This window comes from Natrix helvetica, assembly GCF_964273705.1.
Source record: "Natrix helvetica genome assembly, chromosome: 1".
Lineage (NCBI taxonomy): Eukaryota > Metazoa > Chordata > Lepidosauria > Squamata > Natricidae > Natrix > Natrix helvetica.
Genome location: NC_138548.1, coordinates 124,640,842 through 124,657,700, shown reverse-complemented (window position 1 = coordinate 124,657,700; position 16,859 = coordinate 124,640,842). Strand labels below are relative to the sequence as shown.

At 39.1% G+C, this 16,859-nt stretch overlaps 1 protein-coding gene across 7 annotated transcripts in view; it reads right to left on the bottom strand.

Moving 5' to 3' along the window:
• Nucleotides 1-14,065, bottom strand: part of SPTB (spectrin beta, erythrocytic) — a 138,792-nt gene extending 124,727 nt beyond the window's left edge. For 4 of the 7 annotated variants that reach the window (XM_081954308.1, XM_081954312.1, XM_081954313.1 and 1 more), the window contains exons 1-2: nucleotides 13,049-13,261; nucleotides 1,064-1,134 (exon numbers count right to left, since the gene is read on the bottom strand). The gene's annotated coding sequence lies outside the window, so the exon portion shown is untranslated. Of the gene's footprint in view, nucleotides 1-1,063; nucleotides 1,135-12,469; nucleotides 12,839-13,048; nucleotides 13,262-14,016 lie in introns of those variants that run through there. The other 3 variants (XM_081954310.1, XM_081954309.1, XM_081954311.1) reach the window with 3 other exon arrangements.
• Between the last annotated feature and the right edge of the window lie 2,794 nt (nucleotides 14,066-16,859).

The window sequence follows — 16,859 nt, the reverse complement described above, 5'->3', positions numbered from 1 at the left end:
TCAATAGATTTTTTTAATGTTTACTTTTATTCCTTTAAATGAATGAATTTTAGCAAGCTTCAATCTTTGGAAGACCAACAATCAGAAAATAATAATAATAATAATAATAATAATAATAATAATAATAATAATAATAATAATAATAATAATAATAATAACAATAATAATAAGCAAGGAAGAGAAATGAGTCAAGTTGCTTCATTAGCTCTCTATTAATATTTCTAATGTTGCAATGTGTAATGAGGATAAATATTCTGTAGAGGCATGCAAATGTTTACATACCACGATAAAATATAATATTTTAATGAATACTACCTAATCTCAACAAGGCAGAGTTAAACACAAGTACTGGAAATTTAAATGCATATTATTATTGTATACAGCAGTTATTTCTTCTGCTCCTTTTCCTTGCCCTTCTTCTTCCTCCTCCTCCTCCCTCCCTTCCTCCTCATTTACCACTTCAGGTGTCGAGGGAGATGCAAAGTTCTGATTCTTGCACTTCTGGCAGTCTCAATCATTGTTAATTGATGCTGTTGTAGCATGCCTCTGATATGTCTCTATCTTCTAGGTTGCCTCCTGTTCTTTGGTCTTCTTGTCTATTTGTATGCCTTATATGGTATAGAATTCCTACATAGAATTTTCTATGTAGTTTCTTTCCAATTATTTCTCTTATAATCTCATTTCTGATCTTATTCCTTCTGGTCACTCCAGCAGCTTTTCTCAAACATTTCAAAACTAACTTTTGTTTATGTTTTTTTTACAAGTGTCCATGTTTGGCACTGATAACATTGGGTTCATATGCTTTGTACTAGATGCTTCTTTGTGATGAACTTCCTTATGTTGTAGGAATGGGCTAGCTAGTCCAATACTTTGCCTTACTCTTACTGCAACATATGTTAATCTCTTCATCCATTTTTCCAGCTTCAATGAGTGTTGTTCCTAGATATTTGAACTCTTATATTGTTTTATGCTTATCCCCTCTATTATTAGGTTTAAAGTGTGCTTTTTTCTACTGATTTCCATTACTTCTGTTTTATCTTTGTTTGATACTCATGTTGTTTACCTTGCATTCTTGGTTCATGGATAGAAGATGTTGCAATTCCTCAGCTGTACGTGCTATGAGTGCCTGATCATCTGAAAAGAGTAATTCACTGATATTAGTTCCATTTCTTGGCTTAGCTGCTTTGCTTATGCTGTGAATATACATGATAAATAATAGTGGTAATAGTTCACATCCTTGTTTGCTCCAGATATTACTGCAAAGGATTCTGATGTTTCTTGGTTTGTTCTAACTTCTGCAATCATTATATAAACTTTTTCATAATCCAGTAAGATGTTCACTTACCCCATACTGAGCCATTGTTTGCCGTAATATTTTCCTGTATACTCTGTCAAATAATAATGTCTCTTAGTCTACAAAAGCTACAAGGAGATTCTTACTGTACTCCATATTATTTTCTATTAGTTGTTTAAGCATAAAAATTGCACCTGTACAGTTTCTATTTCTTCTAAACCCATCTGTTCTTCCGGTAGTTATGGTTCTATAACTGTTCTTAAGCTTGTTTCTATTATCTTGTCATATATTTTTGCTACATGGCTCAAGAGTGAGATGCCTCAATATTGTGTGCATTGTTATCTGTTCCTTTGTTTTTCCACAGTGGAATTATTATTACTTGTTGCCAATCACTGGGTGCTGTTAGCTGTGTCCGTACAGCATTAAAGATTCTGTGCAGCCATCTGATGCTGATGGCTTTGCATCTCAAAGTCTAACCCCACGTCCACATCTTGAGAGATGGTAACAGAACAAAGTAAGGATTGCTAGGATTGGGCAAAAATATGGTATGGCTCTGTGCCACAGGACTACTCGGGCAGCCATAAAGTAAATCCTGGGTCACCCTGAAGTGGCCTGGCTAAAAACTCTGGTGATTTTGCAACAGGCCCTGCAAGCCAGCAATGAATAATATTGTTACAGAAACTGCAAGAAGATACAGCTGTTTACGGATACAAAATAAGAAAGCAGTGAATACAGCAGGTGCAGAAATGTATACATCCTTTTAGTCAGTACTTCGTAACACATCCTTTGCCAGAAATAACAGTTTCCAAACATTCCCTGTAGCCAGCTAACAGTCTTTCTATTTTTGCTTTGGATTTCCCCATTTTCCCTTCCAGGACTCTTTCTAGTTTAGAAATATTCTTAGAACTTCTTCCATGAGTTGAACTATTTGAGATTTCCCCACATAATTTCAATATAATCAAGTCCAGAAACTGTGAAAACCATTCCAAAACCTTTTAACATTTTATTAACCGTAAGTACTACATCTTTGATTTGAGTGAATATTTTAGATAGCTACCTTGCTGAAATATCTAATCTCTCTCCGCTTCAATTTTTTCACTGATTTTAGCACATTCATTTCCTCTATCTTTCCTGTGCCCTGGATGCCAAGCAACCCTAAAATAGTTGGCAATGGTTCTCTCCTTCAAATGTTTCATCTTTTTTTTTCTCCAAATGTACGTAGTTTGTATGGCTAGAGAATGGCCAGCAATTCAAATTTTCATCAATCCAAAACATTTTGTTTCAAAATATTTCAGATCTAATTCTGCATGCAGATAGTCCTCAAGTAATGATGGCAATTGGGACCAAGATTGATTTAGCTAAGCAATGCAGTCATAAACTGCAACATCAAGGGACTATTGCCTGCGGGACCGCATCTCACCCCACACATCTCTACGACCTATCCGCTCTCACAGGGAGGGACTCCTCCAGGTGCCATCCGCCAAGCAGTGCCAGCGGGTGACGCCTAGGAGTAGAGCCTTCTCTGTGATGGGCCCAACCCTCTGGAATGACCTCCCCCCCGATATTAGAACTACTAACGACCTCCGCTCCTTCCGACAGAAGCTCAAGACCCACCTGTTCCAATTAGCTGGCTTAGCCAATTTATAGCTCCATCTTCCACCTCCTGGCAAACATTTTATTGGGGAATTTTTTAAGGGAATTTTAATTTTATTTGTATTTTAACTAAGTATTGTACAGTATATTTTCTACCTCCTCCGTCTACGTCTATGTCTATGTATCTGTATATGGTTTTAATAATGACTGTACACCGCCCCGAGTCCTGCTTAGGAAAGGGTGCGGTCTAGAAATAAAAGCTTATTATTATTATTATTATTATTATTATTATTATTATTATTATTATTATTATTATTATTATGGGTGGCAGTCCAGGCAGTGAGAAACAGTGAGAGTCCCAGGTAAGGAGAATGGGGGTACCACAGGATGGTGGGACAACATGAGCACAGGAAGGATGGGAGGAATGAGGGCATGGTGCATGGGAAACAAGGTGGAAGAAGGGTGCGATGCATGGAGGTGAAGGCGGAAGGAGGACATGACTGAAGGAAGGAATATGTGAGCAAGAAAAGTCTGGGGGAGGGGACATGCTTCAACCAGTCGTAAGTGCAAGCTAGTTGCCAAGTGTGTGAATTTTGTTCACATGAACAAAATATGTTTGTTCATTACCATTATAACTTTGATGACTAAATAAATGAATGTTAAACCAGGATTATTTTAACTATAGATGACTAACTTTTACAATGAGATCGGAGAAAAGGTTTCCTTTTCACAACTCTCATATGTGCAACATTGTTGTGTAAGCAACAATGCAACACTATCGTGGGCTTGTGGATCATTATCCCAGTGTCAGCTAAACTTTTCTGAAAGTATTTTCAGTGATTTGTGGATTTTTGTTTTGTAGAGCTGATTAGTTTGAAGAACACTTCTCACAAAGATTTTTCTTGGTTTTCCAGATCTTGCCTTGACTCCCAACAGTTTCATGAAAAGAAGAAATGGGAGTGAGAATACAACAGTGTTTGACTATCTAAGGGGTTACCACAACGAAGGGGGGATCTACCTGTTCTCCAAAGCACATGATGGCAGGACAAGAAGTAAAGGATGGAAACTAATCGAGGAGAGAACCAAGCTAGAAATAAGAAGAAATTTCCAGATAGAACAATTAATCAGTGTAACAGTTTGCCTTCAGAAGTTGTGGGAGCTCCGTCACTGTAGGTTTTTAAGAAGAGATTGGGCAGCCATTTGTCTGAAATGATATAGGACCGAGAGGTGGCACGCAGTAGCTCTTTCTGTCTAACTTCCATACTAATATTTCTCATGTTGAAACTGCTAACTAGAAACATTTATAGGCTTCTCCTACTTTGAAATAACGAATGATGGTATTTCTATTTTCAAATGCTCAGTCATTTGGTATGATTATTTGAAACAAAACTGAACAATCATAATTCAAGAAATTAGAAAGGTTAGAATATCTGTTCACTGGAAAAACTGTGTTCTTGTCAGACATAAGTGATCAAATCCGCATGTGTACAGTTCAAGCTAACTACTTTATTGTACTCTGCTTATAGTACAAGAAACTCCAAGGCTGCTTGCTTTCCCTTGAAAACAGACAGATAAAGTTCCATGTAGGTTAGGGGGGAGGGGTTCTTATGGCTGGATTTCTTGTGGCTACACAATGACTCAAAGCTAATTTCCCACCTGATCCATCCTCTATGCTAGGTTGGGCAATTCCCAACATCTCTCATGAATAACTCTAGTTAATTATCTTTTTGAGCCTTACTAACACCTTTATGGTTTTCAAAACAGCACTGTAATAATTGGAACAGTATCCAAACTTCTGCACCTCTAATATTCATTATTTATCTTATATACATAATAAATATGCACTCATACAATAAATATGCATTCAAATTTGTATAAGATCCCATGTTTAGGAATTCATTAAAATTTACAATTTGATCAGATATGTCTCAATTTTGGCCTGTGATTGTTGCTTACAGAAGAAAACGATTATTTTTTACATGCTAATTATTTTGTCAAATCTCATAGAAAATCTGCAGGTATACATGATTAATGATTATCAAGCCAAATACAAGACTATTTTAATTATCCCAGAGACAATTGCCACCTATTTTTGTCTGAACTTATAGAAGAATGAGGACAGGAAAGAAGGGGAAATTGTTGTCATGTGTTTGGCAAATCATATTTGGAGAGTAAAGTATATTTGATTAGCAAAGGGTGGAAGCTTAGTACATTGGGCAACCATTTCTATGCACTCCAATTGTGCAAAGAGCCAAGAATTAAAATCAGTGTCCTGCTAGATTGTATCCTTGGACCATCTAGTCCAGGGGTTGGCAATCTGTGGCTCTGGAGCTGCGTGTGGCTCTTTTAACCATCTGCTGCGGTTCCCTCCTTTCATCCCACTGCTGCGGAGAGAAGTGACTGACGCCACTGCTGTTGCTGCATCCATGATCTGCCCGCTGCTCTCGCAGCGCCTTGCACAGCACAGTGAAATTTAGTGCATTTCACAATGGGGGAGATGGGGTCCCCTCCTCTTCCTGGAGCCTATTATGATGCGGAGCCACAATGCGACCCTGCCCCACTTGCCCCTGGCAACAGCAGCAGTGTCAGCCATGGGGTTGGCCAGTGTCTCAGGGTGGAGAGCAGGTCGCGCATCTCCCCAAGCGACTGAGGCACGTCCAGCACCAACAAAGGCCAGAAGTAGCCGCCTGCCATGTCCTGCTGCAGTCTGTCAGGCAGCGAGAGAGAGAGAGACAGAGACAGACAGACACACACACACACAGGGAGAGAGACAGAGGCACACAGAGAGACACACACAACCACACACACACACACAAAGCACACAGAGAGACACAGTGAGAGACAGACACAGAGAAAGACAGAGACACACAGAGAGAGACAGAGAGAGAGAAAGAGACACACACAGAGAGAAATAGAGAGACAGAGAGAGACAGAGAGAGAAAGAAAGAAAGAAAGAGAGACACAGAGAGAGAGACATGGAGAGAGAGAGACAAACACACACAAAGGAGAGAGAGAGAGAGAGAAAGAGATGAACACCATACCTGAGGCCGGGTATGGCAAGAGTGGCTGGGAGGGGAAGGGTGAGGCAGGGCCGGGTGGGGCAAATAATTTAACAACGGTTCTCTGCCCTAATGACCAGCTGGCTAGGCATGGCTGGGGCGGGGGGTGTCATGTGAAGGGGTGGGAGTGAGTGATGTCAAGTTGGTCACGCCCCACTCAGTCACACTGGTTGTTAAATTATTGGCTCCTGGTGTTTTCTTTTCTGTGGGAAATGGGTCCAAATGACTCTTTAGGTGTTTAATGTTGTAGACCCCTGATCTAGTCTAATAGTCTGTTCTCACAGACGCCAGTCAACAAGCCTGCTATATCCAACAGATGCCTTTCCTGACAATCACACTGCCATCAAGGCTAATTACCATATTTCTCCCATTAATCGGTCCAATTCTTTTTTGAAGTCAACAAAGCTGTAGCTAACCCAAAGTTTCATTATGAATTGTATTCTAAATTCTCTATACTAGCTTGAAGAATGAGACTAATCAAACTGCACATTTCAAAAACGTGGCATTAATGTCACCATGCAAAAACGCAGTATGTAGCAAACTTGTCTTTCCTATCTTAAAAGGTGATTATAGAAAAATATACATTAAAGAAATAATGTAATTTTTATTTCCTTTTATTTATTGCAAAGAATCCAATAACTGCATCTGCAATAGGCATCACAATGCTTAAATTTACTGTGTTTACAATAAAAACATATATATATATATATATATATATATATATATATATATATATATATATATATATATATGCAGATAGTCCTCAACTTACAACCACAATTGAGCCCAACATTTGTGAGAAATTTGCTAAGTGAGTTTTGCCCCATTTTGCGACTTTTCTTGTCACATTTGTTAAGTGAATCACTGCAGTTGTTAATTTAGTAACACAGTTGTTTAGTGAATCTGGTTTCCCCGTTGACTTTGCTTGTCAGACGATAGCAAAAGGTGATGCCATGAACCTGAGACACTGCAACCATCATAAATCTGAGTCAGTTGTCAAACAATGTAAATCATGTGACCATGGGGGTGCTGCAATGTTCATAATTATGAAAATTTGTCATAAGTCACTTTTTTCAGTGCTATTGTAACTCCGAACAGTTACTAAGTGAACTGTGGTAAGTCAAGGAGTAGATCAGGAATGCTTCACGAGTTGACAGACTACCTGCACAGTAGACAGTCCTTGGATTACGTAAGCAATTGGCATTGGAATTTCCATCACTATGCAATTTAGTTATAAAGTACAACATCACATGACCATATTGGTTAGTGTTGTGGCCCAGCAGGAGCCATTGGGTTAGTAATGGCAATCCCAGCTGTCTTAGAGATATCATAATCCCTAGACAATGTGTGTCATTAAGTGGGAAGAGGTGAGAATCCCAGGCAAGAACCATGGGGGAAGGGTGATGTGTGTGTGGTTGGGCATTACAGAGCATGGGGAGATTAGCCAGAAGCTGTAAACAGGTGTTATGGAGTATGAATGGGGTAACAAATGGGTATTGAGGATGAGGGGGGCAATGGAGTGCTACAGGTATGCAAGAGTCTTCTTGGGAGAAAAGGCAGTGGGAGCAACCTGAAATCTTTTCTGTCACCTTTTTGTCACCTTATGAAAAGCCAATGGGAAAAGTTGCAAAAAGTGACATGTGACCACAGGATCATGTAACTGTCATAAATGCAAGCTAGTCATCAAACCCCCCAAATGGCAATCACATGACCATGGAGATGCTGTAACAGCCAGACCTTCAAAGCCAGTCTTAAGTATCATTCATTCAACACTGTCATAACTTTGTATAGTTGCTGAATGAGTTGTAATCCAAGGACTTCCTGTACAGATAAAGAGAATAGCTTGTGACTAAAGTGATGTTAGCTCCAAATAATTACTTCAGACAGATGAAGAAATCAAGCATTTGTCCTTACAATCCCTAACTCAGTTCAGCTCAATATTTAACTCAACAGTTAATCTACTTATATTATTTGTACTATCTAAGAAATAATACTAAATACACAAAATAAAAACAAGAAACAGGGAAAAATGAACAAAAAACATTGAAGGGGTACAGTTGGAAAACTATCATCAGGCCCTTCTATAAAATTGTAAGAACGCAGTACCACAATTATGCAATACAGAATCAATTAAATCAAATCAATTAGAAATAGCCTTTGTATTTTGTTAAAATACTCATTATGTTCTATGTTAATATACTTGCTATGCTTTCTTTTTGAAGATGAAATATAGTAGAATATTTAATCTGCTAATTGGGACAGCAGCTAGTTGGGCAATTAATTAAAAAAACAGTATACAAACAATAGCTTCTTGTTTTTCCACAAGACGGTTTCAGGGTATTTTCATTTTCATTTAAAAATTGGTTTAATTTATATCCTACTTTTGCTCTGAAAGCTCCTCTATTTTATCCTAGAAATAACCTTATGAGAGAGATTTAAATCAAAGTAAACTAGTGAGCTCAATTTGGACTTAAATTTGAGTCCCCCTATCTAAATCCAGGTATATCAGACCAGAAAATCTTCTCTAACACTGTGACCCATGTCATTGCCAGAGTTCACCAATGTAGGAAGATTTGTAGGTGCGTTAAGCTTTCAGAACCTTAAGCTTAAAGCATGAATCCTCTGAGATGCTTTCTCCCCTCTATTGTTTATTCTCTCTCTACTTTAGCTATTGCTTCCTGTGGTCAGCTTCCACATAGTTTTATAATGCCAGTTCTTATATCCAGTGGAGAATTTGATCTTTAAGCAAAGCAGCAATATAAGCATACAATTCTGTACACTCTTCTTTAAAAACAGGAACTGTATTTGCTTGTTCATTTTAGCCAATATAGATATCACATTTTCAGTAAAATATAGTCCACACTTCATGGTCCACAAAACATTGCACAGAAATTTCAGATATTGGATTAGTTGGGGAAAATAAAGATCTGAGCCACATCTGTAATCCAATTTTTAGAAGAAAAAATATAACCTGAGCAGATTAATTTTTCTACATCTGATTCTTCAACAGAAGATTGCATTTCCCACCATTGTAAAACTACTTTCCTCAACCTGATAACTCTCCAAAATTCTTGGAAAAGTGCAATTTTCAAAATTCTCAATCGAATTAAGAATGCTGGATTAGAATGAACTTTTGAAAAAGTGATCTGCCTGTTCTTTTATTAATTTTCATAAGTGATGCCTTCCAAATGAAATGGTAGTAAAAATTCAAAAAAGAAAGCAAAACCAAAAGGAAAAGCCCACCTGTGAAAACAATGGCACTGTCAGTAAAATTAAGGTCCAGATCACTTATGTATTAGTTCCTAGAGTTGAATTCACTAGTTGCCAAATCTTCAAAATTCATCCATACAACAAACTTACTTTCTTATTAGTGAATATGCTATGCTAATTATAAAAACAATATTTCAAATATCATGCTATTGAAAGCTACTATATTATGCAAAGAAATATGCATATTTTCCCAATTAATAAAACACAAATTTATTCATAACAAAATCAAAGGAAAGCAAGTGCATATCTTTAAATATCTTGGTTTTAGAAATGTAACTTCATGTTTTAATATAAAATAGAATAAATGCAATCATAACTATGTTTGAAATATTGTATACTGCATCAGATTGCATGCTAACTATAATCTATGCTCAGAAAAGAATATTGTCCTTTAATTTGTATGAGAGTTTAAGGCTAAAATATTACCATATATTGGAGTCACAACCTATAAGAGACGCAAAATATGGTTTTAATCTGATTTCAATAACTAAGCAGCCCTCAATTTACAATCACAATTGAGCCCAAACTTTCTGTTGTTACGTGAAATAGATGCTAGGTGAATTTTGCCCCATTTTACAACCTTTCTTGCCATAATTGTTAAATTAGTGACATACGTAGTTGTTAAGTGAATCTGGCTTCCCCATTGACTTTGTCAGAAGGTTGCAAAAGATAATCACATGACCCTGGGACACAGCAAATGTCATAAATATGAGCCAGTTTTCAAGTATCTGAATTTTGATCATGTAACCATGAAGATGCTACAATGATCATAAGTGTGAAAAGCAATGCTAAGTCATTTTTCTCAGTGCCATTGTAACTTTGAATGGTCACTAAATAAACTATTGTAAACCAAGGATTATCTGTATGTGCCCTAAATAATTTAAATGCAGAAAGAAGAATATTATAATGGACAGAAAATGGTTTACATGTAGAAATGGTTTACATGTAGGGTTCATTTCCTGACATGACCACTTAAGAGTTATTAGATTAAAAATTAGCCTGAAATTTTGGCAAACCATAGAATAATATATGAATATGTATAGTATGCTCTATGTACCTAGTTCAAAGTGACTCCCTATATTCTACAAGAGAAGAAACTAAATGAACTTTCAGCAAACATGATTCTTACTTATCCTACCCTATTACACTTTCTTATTTAAGAATGCAAGGTATCTTCTCCTATTTGAAGTAGTATGGCATGTATAAACCATCTTGGTTCTATCTCAGTTCTTAAATTCAAGTACTCCTTCCACTGAAAATGTCAGTAAGAATGAAATTGAATCTTGCACATCTGCCAAAACTGTTCTCAGTCACAGCAACATTATTGGAAGATACAACACATTGTAATTGCCCATCTCCTAATATGCCTCCAATTTACTGGGGTTATGAAATATGTTAATATGGCATAAGGATAGATCAACGACTGAATACATCCTTTGTATCTAGAAAGCCTCAGGTTCTATATCTGGTGTCTAAGCTCTCAAATATTAATTGGGATTAGAAACGAACATTCACTAAATCAGATATTCTACGTTCTGATTAATAAGGGCAAGAAAAGGATTAAGGTGATAAAGAAAAATCCCAATGCACTTTTGTTTTCAAAAGTAAATCTTATAAGTAAGTATTTTAAAGAAGTTAGCTTCATTATTTTTGCTGTCCTATCTAAGAAGGTGGACCAGCTTGCACCTCAATTCTGTTTAGAAAACAGCCTCCAAGTCTCATTATCAATATTGGAAATAACTGGGTTACCTGAACCAACCATCTAACTCTATATAAGATAGTATCCCCTATTGCACAGAGTACAGTAATTGTGTTTCAGAATCTTTGATTAAGAACAATATTTTCCATATCAATCAATTAACAGAAACATGAATGAAAGACACAAAGCAAATTTTTCATGTAGCTTGTGCAAATAGTATCAAGACAGATGGAATTAAAAGTAGATCTTAGAATTTATTGTGTAGACAGAGCTTAGAAGTGTAAGATGGTCTAGGCACCATCAGTAAATTTTAAAGATGTTGCTGAGATACTACATCAAAGAACAAAGCAAAAAAAAAAGAACCTCAGAATATGATTTTTAAGACTATCATACATAGATGGCTTGTATCAAGAAAAACTGAAAAGCAACAAAAGCACAGCCTAGCAGGCACAAATATTCATTGCAATCTCCTGTTAAAAGTAAATGACATTGTAATTAGCATAGCAAGATTTCTAAAAACACACTTCATATCTATGTTTCTGCCTCTTCTCAATATATTGAGAAGAAACATGTTTTACACAGGTCTTTATACCTTCAGTTTAGTTTGACTCAATCCAAATGAAAATTTCAATTTAAACCTTTTGAAAGAATCATCATTTATTATCATGCTGACAAGTAATAATATAAAAAAATTAATTAGTCATGAAATACAGTACAGTATAATTACTGTACTGTATTTAGCTTAGATCCTATCTACTTTAAATAACAGTGTTCAGAAGGAAAGAGGAAGTAATGTGATGTTCGTTTGTTTATTTTAGATATTCATATTGTAAAAACAAACTAACACAATGAAACAGAAATCTAATAAACAAAATGTAAAATTGACACATTCAATAAATAATTTCAATATACTGTGTAGAGAAAAATAATCACATAGACACAGTCAGACACAATCCAGCAGGAATATTGAAACAGGTTCATATTAACATGTTTTATGTAACTATTAACTTAACGATACAGGATGTTCTGTGTCCTATCTCATGTGTAAACGTACTTTTCCTGAAAGCAACTGACAAATAAACTAATGGTTACAATAGAAAACTCTGTGTTTGCATCAACTAAATAACACAAAGTTCTCATCATTCACTTGTACCAGATCAAAATATTATCCACGCATTTATTTCATGTGGTCTTAACAATAACTAGAGGTTGCCCAAAGATATGAGACATTCCACTGCTGAAGACCATGAATGAAATATTACAAATAGGCAAAAGAAAAAAAGAGATTGCATCATCTACATACCTGCTTTCCATATTTCAGATATGCACTGACACAACTGACCATAGACTCCAGGAGCAATTGTATAAAAGAGAAATCCAAGAGATAGTAGGAAAAACAACAACAGAGCTTTCTGACAGAATGTATTCCTTACAGGTAAACATAACACAAGGCCAAGATGCTGAGTTTTGTCCTTTTTTTTTAAAGCAAGAACACAAGTTGAATTTAAACAGGCAAACTCTCTTGCAAGTATAATCGATCGTTATATACCTTACCGTCCACTAATGCAGTATCTGGACAAAGAGGCGCAGGCAAGAGTTTAGAAAAGGCTAACTAAGGTACAAATTAACTGTGTTTCTCTTCTGAAAACTCAATTTCCAGATAGTCCAGCAATGCGCCCAGTCGGTCCCTCGATCTCGCAAGAGGCAGATTCACACGAACTCATAACTTTGCTTTCTTTTCAATCCCAACTCTCTCTCTCTCTGTCTCTCTCTCTGTCTCTACCCTTTTCCCTCAAACGTAGTCAGCAGCCGAGAATCTGCCGACTCTTTTTTCCCCTCCTTCCTGGGCCGATGCCACGGTTGCCTCTCTCTTAGGAGAGAGAATTCGGAACGGACAATCTTATCTAGCCCGCCGTGTTTCTCCTATAACGCAAGCGCGCTGCTATAAATAGGTTGCCCCAGCCTGCTGGGGGGCGAGAGGGATGCCTGCGCCACCACCACCACCATCACCAAAACAAGAGTCTCAGAAAAGCCAACTCTCCACCCGGCCGAGGCGCTTCTTGCCACCTGAAAGACTCCCTCTCGCAGGTGTCCAGCAGCGCTCCTTTTTTGGGTCAGCTTTTGCGAACTTACCTGTCTAAAGTAGCAAGAGGAGAGGCAGCAGGGAGAGCAGAGCAGCGGCGAGACTGAGCCCCAGGAGGGCCGGGGTGGTCCTGGGAGCGATGAGTGGACCCGCCCTTCCAGCCGGTGGTATAAATAACATTATCTGGCCGAGCAGGGACATTCCTGCTCGGGGACAGCTCGGCTGCCCGGCCCAGATAGCCGTATCCCTCCGGGGGAGGGAAAGGAGGAGGAGGAGGAGGAAGCGCCTGCCCTGCAATGCAGCACAGCGGCCCCCCCAGGCCAGCGCCAGCAGCGGCACCTGGCGATGCCCGGCGCAGCAATCGCCGCCGCCGCCGCCGCCGCTACCTGCTGCAAATGATGCCCAGCAGTCGAGAGGCAACAACCGGGCCACACCCAGTTTAAAGCAACGCCTGATCTCTCGAGCTCCTGCCTCGAGTAAATGCTCCGGGGTGAGGGGTGGGGGAAGGAAAGCAAACAAACAAACAAACCACGGTTTAAAATGCGGGAGCCACAGCCCTAAATGGAATAGGGGAGCGAGGGAGGTTGGGTAGCGAAGGGGAAGGCGCGCTGGCTGCGCCCCTCACGGGCAACGCGGAACTCCCTCGTTCACCGAGGCGAAGAAGGATCGTGGTAGGGCAACGTGAGGCTCTTGAAACCACGCCGACGGCTGCTCTACCACACGGTTGTTGTCCGGACTAGAGGGGGGGAGGGAGGGGGGGAACGCAGGGCTTGGCACCCGCCTTTCGCGCCGAGGAGCGCCGCTGTGTTAGCGCCTGACGGGAAGGTGGCCGCCTTCCCGTAACTCGCGCGCCTGAGCTGACCGCCAACCTTCGGGGCTGCAATGTGAGGGGCTGGCGGTGGGGTTTGAGTTCCCGCGTCTTCCGGGCAGCTCGTGAGAGAACCTCTGCAAATAGCCAAATAGCGCTTCAGAAATAAGCCGCCTGTGACAGGACTGCCCTTGTCCCCGCTTCACCCACCAGCTGTCCTGGGCTAGACGTCAACGGGAAAGGATTTCGCTCTTTTATTTCCCGCTTTTTCCTCGCGCGAAGGGAATATCTTGACGCCTCTTTTGATTTAAACCGCGCGGCGGCGCCCACCGTCGCCGGCACCAACTTGTACTTCGCCCCTTCCTTGACGTCCTAGACAAGGAAGGGAGGGTGAAGCTGCGCTCTCATTTGCTACAATGCAACCCCCCCCCTATTTGAAGGGGAGGGGGAAAATCACCTTCGTTTAAAAATCCATTGTCTAAAAATGCAAAGCAAAGAAGAAGATATCCTCTTCATTGGTCGTATATAGACCGAGTGCTGCAGGCCTAATGTACTGGCTTTTCTGCTGAGGAAAACAGTTAGGAACACCGGAGACTATTACAGGGCTAATTCTCTACAGCGAAGGGAGACGAGGAGTGAGGGTTATTCAACGCGAAACTGCTGCAAACGGGCAGCTTTCCGGAAAGGGGGAAAATGAATCTGCTTCCTGATCCTGACTGCAGAGGATCCAGTGTTTACAACAACTCTTTTTTTTCCCGAGCCGGCAAATCTCATTCATTGAAGAAAGTTGCTTACCTGCTATCACTTGCAAAAAGATATTGCTAGAAATCAGTAGAAATTTCAATCTCCTCTTAGGTTTCAATTCCTAGGATGATGTAATTGAACTTAAAACCACTTCATGGATGATATAAAAAAAGGGATTTCTATGCATAACCAGTGTTTGCTCAGATACAATTTTTTTAAAAATCCACACTCAGGGTAACCATTGGGAGAAGGACAACTCTAAAATAAATTTCCATGGTATTATACCATGGTATTCTATATAGTATCATATTGTACCAAAATAATGGGAGATGATTGATATACAGAAATAATAATGGAAAAAACCTTCACCAGACTCAGAATTACTTTTTTCTATTCCAAGATGTTATTTGGACACTTAAAATGTTTTTCAGATTTTTTTTCACTTCTCAAGTTATTCAATACCAAAAAAAACCACTCAGGAGCCTTATCAGGTTTAAAATATGTCTTTCAAATACTCATATTGAGTATGAGTATCAATCAAATCAATAAGTATACATTTATTGTATGTTATTAATCAAATCAATAAACATATAGATGACACACTATTTCAATTTTTCATCTACCAACAGGGAAGCTGTTACTCTACTCTGAATTGGATGTGAATTAATAAAATTATTCAGACAGGATAGAGATATGCCTGTCTGGCAAGCAGATGGATTTGAAATAGAATTTCAGACTTTTGGTTAAAGGCATTCTTCAACTTTCCTGTAAATCTAGTTTTTAGAATGGAAGTATTTCTGGATTCAGCTTTTTATCTGTTGGCTCAGATCTGCATGCTTCCTTAGTATATCTAGACTGGATTATTACAGGATGCTCTTCTTGGGGGTATTTGGAACATCCTTCAAAAACTGCGTGGGGTTTAAAATGCAAGAGCAAAAATGTTGGTGAAAGCTTGCAAGTAGAATTGCATTCCATATCTTTGCTATCTGAATACTAATTGTCCCAATTTTAAGAGACCTTTTGCAGCTCTATTTATTTTGTATTGCTTTAATGTAAACAATTACGGCATCAACAAACTGGGCCAACTCCAAAGCATTTGAAAATAAATCAAATACCTACATGAGGCGTTGGTTTAATCCAGGCAAAACTGAGTGACTTTGCAACTACATTGCAGTAGTCCAAAAAGGAAAACACAAGGACATAAGTGACAGTGAGAAGAGCCTCACTGTGGGGTGAGGAATGGGGGTGTAAGTTGGGGAGCATTCAGATGCTTCAGCGGGTATAGAACAACTGAACAAATTGCTCCAATCTGTAGCGTTGGTCTATTTGACATATATAATATTACTGTTTTAGGGATCAAATGGTTGCCAGTGTATTTCCAGATGCAATTCAAGATCCTTGGGTGTCACTTTTAAAATACCCATATTTTTCGGAGTATTAGATGAACCTTTTTCTCTCAAAAAAGAGGGAAATCTGTGTGCATCTTATACACTGAATACAGCATTTTCTGCCTCCTGAAACCCCACCCCTTCACCAAAATGGCCATGCATAGCCTTTAGGAGGCTTTCAGAGCTCCTGGGGCTGGGGAGGGCAGAAATGAGCGAAAAACGAGCCATTTTTTGCTCAATTTTGCCCACCCACCCACTAGGAGCACGCTACAAGTCTCCTAAAGACTATGCATGCCCTTTTTTGGAGAAAAGAAAACAGGCCCGTTTTCGTGAAAAACGGGCTGTTTTGGGGAGGTCTGCAGAGTGCAAAAACTTTTTTTTTTTAAATTTGCCTCTTCAAAATCTTGGTGCGTCTTATACTCTGGTGCATCTTATACTCCAAAAAAATGGTACTTCATGGCATGGGTTAGCTAAGGGATGGTCCTCTTCCAGATGTTTCTGCCCATCCAATCCAGTCTCAGGAATGTGGGCTGGCAGAGATCAGGAGATATCTCTTCTCTGCCATAATCATTGCCCTCTGGAACATTCACTCTCTGGAGGAGCGGTCCCCAACTTTTCCGGCTTGGTGACCTGGCATGGGGGGGATGGACAGGGATTGTTCTGGGGAGTAGTAGTTGCACATGTGCATGCACATAGCTCCATTTGTGCAAAAGTGGTCATTATTCACCACCCAGAGTTACTGGTTTGAAATGAGCGGCTATACCAATTGAATGAATAAATCAATTAATCCCAATATGTATGTTTGGCAGACGTATCTGTTAAAAGATCTGTCCATTTGTTCCTACTTTCCTCTTTTCTTGAGTAAGTGTTCATATCTTCTTATACAATATCTATCAGATTTGCTCAGAGATTTGTCAAAAG